The following is a 6,423-nucleotide window of genomic DNA, read 5'->3' as shown; positions in this document are numbered from 1 at the left end:
TCAAAATTTCCTACTCTGTTTTTAGTAACTTAAAATTAAGTAACTGAATGGAAATATTTACATAAATCTAGATCATGAACAAATCCTTAGGCAATATGACCAGAAATACTATACTATCTACTGATCCTATGACTAATCACCCTGTTCTAGAAAGATCTTCTCAAAGTTCTACTGGTCAGCTGACTCCTTTCTCTGTGTAGAGCTCATAGTCAGCAACACCAGTGCCTTGCACATCAATATTGTTATATATACATTAGATATAGTCCATTATGGGGAACTCTTGACTAACCAAGGATATTAAAGCAGCCCTTCACATATTGAATCTACCCACCAAGCAACCTTAATGACATTACTATTACTTTTTAGACTAAGTGAAATTTTATATATTAATTTCATATTAACTAATTTAAAAAAACCCAGACCCATTAATAAAATAAAAGAAATAGTATTTTAAGAAAATATTCCCGGGGCCAGCAGGTAGTGTGGTGGTTGAGGTGCTGGACTCCCACATGGCTGACTGTGGTTCGAGTCCCAGACCTAGCAGCTTACTTTCTCGCTTTCCTTTTTCTCTCTCATCAAATTAAATAATAATAACAATAACAAATGAAATTAAATAAATATTTTTTAAAAATATTCCCTCCCCTCATATTCGGATATGACATGATCTCAATTCTCATTTTGGAGAGAGGATAAGAATAGCTCACAGTTCTTCAAAGTATCTTAACCTTAACCTTTGCTACTTGCCTGTTTAGTAATTAAACTAACAGGTGTTGACTGTAATTTGAGAAAAATCAGAAAATTCTAATAGTCATTCACTTGCCACATGACCTTAATTCTATGAAGTATCCACAAGACATACCATCCTCTGTTTCTGGGCAACACCCAAATCAGATAACATGTGATTGGCAGATAAATGTGGTAGATGGCAGTGGATGGGTATTTTGGCAGCACAGAGAAATTACCTTACACTTTCAGCCACCATGAATATAGTACAGGTAAAATACGCACCCTTAATTTTCTAAGAAGCTAAAAGGATGACTTCAGGTCAAATGTAAACACCTAAAATTAAGCAGGTGTATTTGACTTATCAATGAGAACACTTGCTGGAACAGAAGTAATGTGATGCAAGGGACACTTCCCCAAGCCATTTCTCCAACAAAAGAAAGCTGATAAGAATAAGACATCACCTAGTTTAATAAAACATTGGTCATTTAAAATCTGCCTATGTAAAATTGATTATCAAGAGGGCAATAAAATAGAAAAGTCAGAAGTGACGATGAAAGCAGCAGATTATAAAGTGATAAGACGTAGAATCTGCAGTGAGCTTTATTTTTAGGGGTTGACAGTAAAGTCAGCAATAAGACAACCCATGTCTCAAATAGCTAGTAACAAGAAACTCAAACCGCAGGCTAAAAAAGTGGGAAAGAAGCCAACATACACTGACACCAGGCACCACTATTGGTCCTTGTGGCTCACAACACATCCTTCTCTCATAACAAAACATCAGGCAGACAGCATCCTCATTTTCTAAGTGCACAGAGACTCAGAAACTAATTAAGTTAGCAAAGGTCACAGATAGAGCAAGTACCAGAGACTTGACTTGAATCTGAGCCAATACAAAATTAGTGTTTAAGGAATATGATGGACTTTCTTCAGCTCCTGGAAATAGCTTCAAAAGGAAAGGGGTCTACAATGGGCTGGTACTCTGGTGATGATTCCCACACCAGGTTATTTGTAGCTGTAGTGCACGCAGCCAAAGATGAGAAGACTATCATCTTGTGAGTGGATGGTTGCAAATCCTACTGGACAGCTGACAGATTTCAAAGGTTAAGAGGTATCTACACCAAAAGAGCTCACCAAAAGGAGGAGATATTACCCAGATAACATTCAGAACCTATTCATTACTTACTTTTTATTTTTTTAAAAGAGAGGTCTTTTTTTTTTTTTTTTTTTTTTTTTTTTCTATAGGGCACATGTGCTTTGCTAGAGAGACAGAAAGAAAGAGAAGCCCCTGGAGCTGGGGATCACACTGCAATTGGTCATGTGGGATTTGGTTTCCTTAACCACTAGGCTATGGCGCCAGCACTAATTTTTTACTTTCAACAGCTGACATAGTGTAAGGCATGAATTATATCTCTTCTAATTCAAATCAGAAAAAACATATTTAGACTAAAATAGATCAAAGTTTTTTATATTGATGTTTTATATTTTCCACAGTTCTGTACTTGAATGTGATCACTGTAGCTATAGACATGTGTTAGGAAATGTCTCTCTACCTTCTTCAAACTGGACTTTATGCCAGAGCTCTACAACTAGGCCAAGAAATGCTCTATAGAGAAAAACAAGAAAATGATAATTCTGTAACCTGACATTTATTTCCTCTGTGCTCATGCTACTGAGTGAACCACAGGGCAAAAGACAGGGCTTGGAGGAAACTAAATCATTTGACAAAACTATTTCATTTGCCTTTATCTTCTTCTTAATTGGTTTTTTATTTGCCTTTAAATTTTAATTGTTCTGATTTATATGTGTTTCACTTTATAATGTGCCTCAAATCCTTTGTGGAATAGGCTATAAAATATAAATTCTTTAAAAATACACTGTCCAAAAATGCTTATCTTTAAAGATACAGGAAGAGTATGGAAAGGAGATTATCAAGCAGCTGTTCTTGATAAATACCTAACTTGTAAGATGATTAAGTGCATGTGCTGAACTTCATCAGCCCTCTCTGGGTTACGAGGTATAAGATGAGGGAAAAAATCCGTTCTATCTACTACCATGGAGGCATTTGATAAGATAGTTATCAGAGCTTAAATTTGCATTTTAAATTCTTCTTTTACCTTCACTACCTGGACATAAACTGGACTACAATTTAATTTTGTGCAAGATCCATGGAAGATGGCTTCTAAATGCTTGTGAAATTTTTATTGATTTTTCTGAAAACCAAATATCACCACATTTAAAGTCATCATATCAGCACTGAAATATCTGTTCTTTGAGAAATTTAAAATCTTATTTAGTGTGACAGAACTTAGACATATACTTATTTAATTTACTTTCAATTAAGCCATTTTATAATTGAATTTTACTAGAACTATTGGATTATGTTACAGTTGAATAGATTGGAAAGGCTTATGTTACTTTTTTGTTTAAAATAAGGAAAATATCGATCTAAATGAATTTCTTCATTGCTTCACTTTATTATTGAATATATGAGAAAATTACCCTGGCATGAAGAAACATAAAAGCTCCTTCACACTAAGAAATATGAAATCAATCTTTCGTAGACCAAATCCATTCATGTTATCCACTTTGGGCTCAGTGCCCTTGTTTGGAATTCAGTCAGCCATTATGTGCCAACAAATAACATGGCTCTAGGAGCATTTTTCTATGCAAATGCTTTAGTTGACTTTCTAGATATCAGTAGAGTGGTTGTGGGCTCTATTTATGGCCTGTGCACTATGGAGGAGGTCCACATAGTGATGGATCTTCTATGTATGGTGCAAACTGAGTCATGCGCCCATTGGTGCCTCTGTGGCCCTGCATGCCACAGACTCACTGGCATCTCTTCCAGATTAGAAGATGATGTCACTGGTGTAGGCTGTACTCAAAGATGAAAATACTTGGTTTCCCTTGTCAAAGAGCTTGCACCACTAGAATGAATAAAGGTACATGGAGAAATAATCACACATAATGTGACACATCCTCCTCTCATGAGTTCATGAGTAAATCATAACAGAAACAAATTGAAGGTATATGGAAATAAGAATGAAAACATCAGGAGAATCTTCCCAGATGACTTTAGTTGTGATTTAATGATAGAGTAGAGCTGACTCCATAGGACAGCGGTTAGGGGAGCTAGATTCCACATGTCCAAACTTGGTTTAAATCCTGGCCTGATGGCTTGAAAACACAGCAGTTAAGTGTGATTCACCCAAATCCCAAAAGAATAGATAAATGAAGAAAAAAAAATTGAGATGTGACAATAGGTAAGTGCGCTCTCTCTCTCTCTCTCTCTCTCTCTCTTCTCTCCCCCTTTGTCTCACTCTCTCTGTGGTGAGTGTATGTGTCCTATGGACAACAAAAATGAATGACTGGGGTTAGGTGGTATCTAATTGTAGTTTTGATTTGCATCTCCCTTATGATAATGGCTGTTGAGCATTTTTATTAAAAAATAATGATAAAGGAGAAGCAAACCAAAAGTACAATGAGCTACTACCTAACCCTAGCCATAGTGGCTAAGATTTAAAAAATAAAGAATGATAGGTGCTGGCAAGGCTGCAGTGAAAAGGGAATTCTCCTACACTATTAGTGGGAATGTAAACCAGTACAGCCACTGCAGAGAACAATATGGAAGTTCCTCAAAAACCTACAAATAGGACTATCTCATGATTCAGCAGTTACACTCCTGGGTATCTACCCAAAGGATAGGGACACACTCAGTCATAAAAACACTTGCACATCCATGTTTATTGCAGCATTATTCACAATTGCTTAGACATGATATCAACCCAAATGTCCAAGAACAGATGAATGGAACAGATGAAGATTTGATGCTAAGCAAAGCAAGTTAGACTATGAAAGGGAGGCATTGTATGACCCCATTTAATATTTACTGAGTGTCGGCACTCTATGGGATAAAGTGAAAGATCGAAAGACATAAAAGCATGGAAGACAAGTATGGATACCATGGACAGTGTGGGAGGAGGACAGGAAGTGTGTGTGTGGGGGGGAGGAATTAAGAGAAAAAATACGGAAAAGTTTCTGTTAATGGCAACGTGTATGGTAATTTCTTTGACTGGCCTAACATACTAAATATTCATGCTTGGCAAATTCATTTTCAATGTTGTAAAGATATACCATAATTGAATGCAAGAAAAAAAATAGGAAAAAGTAAAATATAAAAAAGGACTCAATACAATTTACTCTGGTGCAAGCAAAAATATAGGAGAATGAAGAGAGAGTGAAAATAATAAGGTAGAATGAAAATGGTATGTTCAGGGTGGACAGTGGAATTCAATAAATATGGGCAGTGTTGTTCTTGGGGGAGAGTGATTTATGCGTAATATATAATTGAGGGGAGAGTAATAAATGGAGCAAGGCTTCCAGAGAGGGAAGAGAGAATGAAAATAATAAGGTAGAATGAAAATGGTATGTTCAGGGTGGACAGTGGAATTCAATAAATTATGGGCACTGTTGTTCTTGGGGGAGAGTGATTTATGTGTAATATATAACTGAGGGGAGGCAGGTGCAGATCACTGTGCTCTTAGCTAACCGTTGTGATGAACCTTCACCTAAAAAACAAAAAACAAACAAACAAAAACCAAATTCATACTGGAGAGAAGATATGAGGGAGAAAGAAAGAAGTACTTTTGTAGGTCCCAGTCACATCGCAAAGCCTTTCTGCAGGTCCTGGAGCCCTCCGTGATCCTGGCATCCAACTCGTTTTGGGAACAATCTATCCAGAGACAGGAACCATGGTCTGTGTGTGTTTTTTAGCTCCACTGTCTGGTACATGACAACTGGGTTACAGAGGCTGGGCCAACCATGGCACTTTTGACTATAGTTCGTGGGCAGCTCTGAGGCTCTTAAAGCTAGAAAAGATGCATTACTAAATGGTTCCAGGCAGAAAGCACAAAACAGACCGCAGATAATAGTACATGGCAGTCAATGACGACAACAATTTGAACGAGAGATAATGAGAGATTTCAAAAATAAAAAGAGAAATGGAGAATACATGATATTTCTTTTTCTTTCTTTTTTTTTTTTGAGCCAAGATGCACTGTCCACAGTATATATCCATCAAGAGAAACTATTCTTAAGCCCATGTATTCATGTTTCATAGTTCAGGAACGTGGCACCAGTCCAATGACAATCTTTACATTCCAAAATCACTTTGTACTCTGAAAGATACCGGCCTTCCTCATCTCTTCAAAATCTTTCACAGAATCGTAATTTCTGTAGAAATCTGCGTACACCTTCCTTTCTTGGTTCAGCCACAGTAGACTTAGAGAAAGCTGCAACACTCAGGGATACAGTGAATGCTCCAACAGTATGAAATCGCAGACGCATGGCCAGAAGGCCACGCAGCTGAGGCTTCACCAAAGCACTGGAAACCATGGCAGTTACTGTGCCTCGACACCAACGTCCTTCCCGGCTGAAGAAGAGATGGACGGCACTTGTGCAGATGCCATCAGAAGAGTGCCCACGATATCTCAATTATGGCATTATTCTTCTAACAATCCAACATTAAAAAAAAAGTGGATATTACTTTTTTAAACTGAAATGGCATTCATTCTGCCATTGCATATAGTATGACGTTTCCATGCGTAGCCTAACTTCAGAAGGCTCCTGTAAGTTTATACGATTTGTTGGCCTTATACATGGATGGGACATGGGTCTAGTCAATCACATCCTTAATTA

The 6,423-nt window shown here is 37.2% G+C and overlaps 1 pseudogene; it reads right to left on the bottom strand.

The window, feature by feature from the left end:
* Positions 1-5,891: 5,891 nt before the first annotated feature.
* Positions 5,892-6,120, bottom strand: LOC106736376 (cytochrome c oxidase subunit 6C-like; annotated as a pseudogene).
* Positions 6,121-6,423: the final 303 nt, after the last annotated feature.

This window comes from Tupaia chinensis, unplaced genomic scaffold (genome assembly GCF_000334495.1).
Source record: "Tupaia chinensis unplaced genomic scaffold, TupChi_1.0 Scaffold139484_1, whole genome shotgun sequence".
Classification (NCBI taxonomy): domain Eukaryota; kingdom Metazoa; phylum Chordata; class Mammalia; order Scandentia; family Tupaiidae; genus Tupaia; species Tupaia belangeri.
The sequence above is the reverse complement of the archived record's forward strand: the minus strand, read 5'-3'. Positions and strand labels throughout refer to the sequence as shown.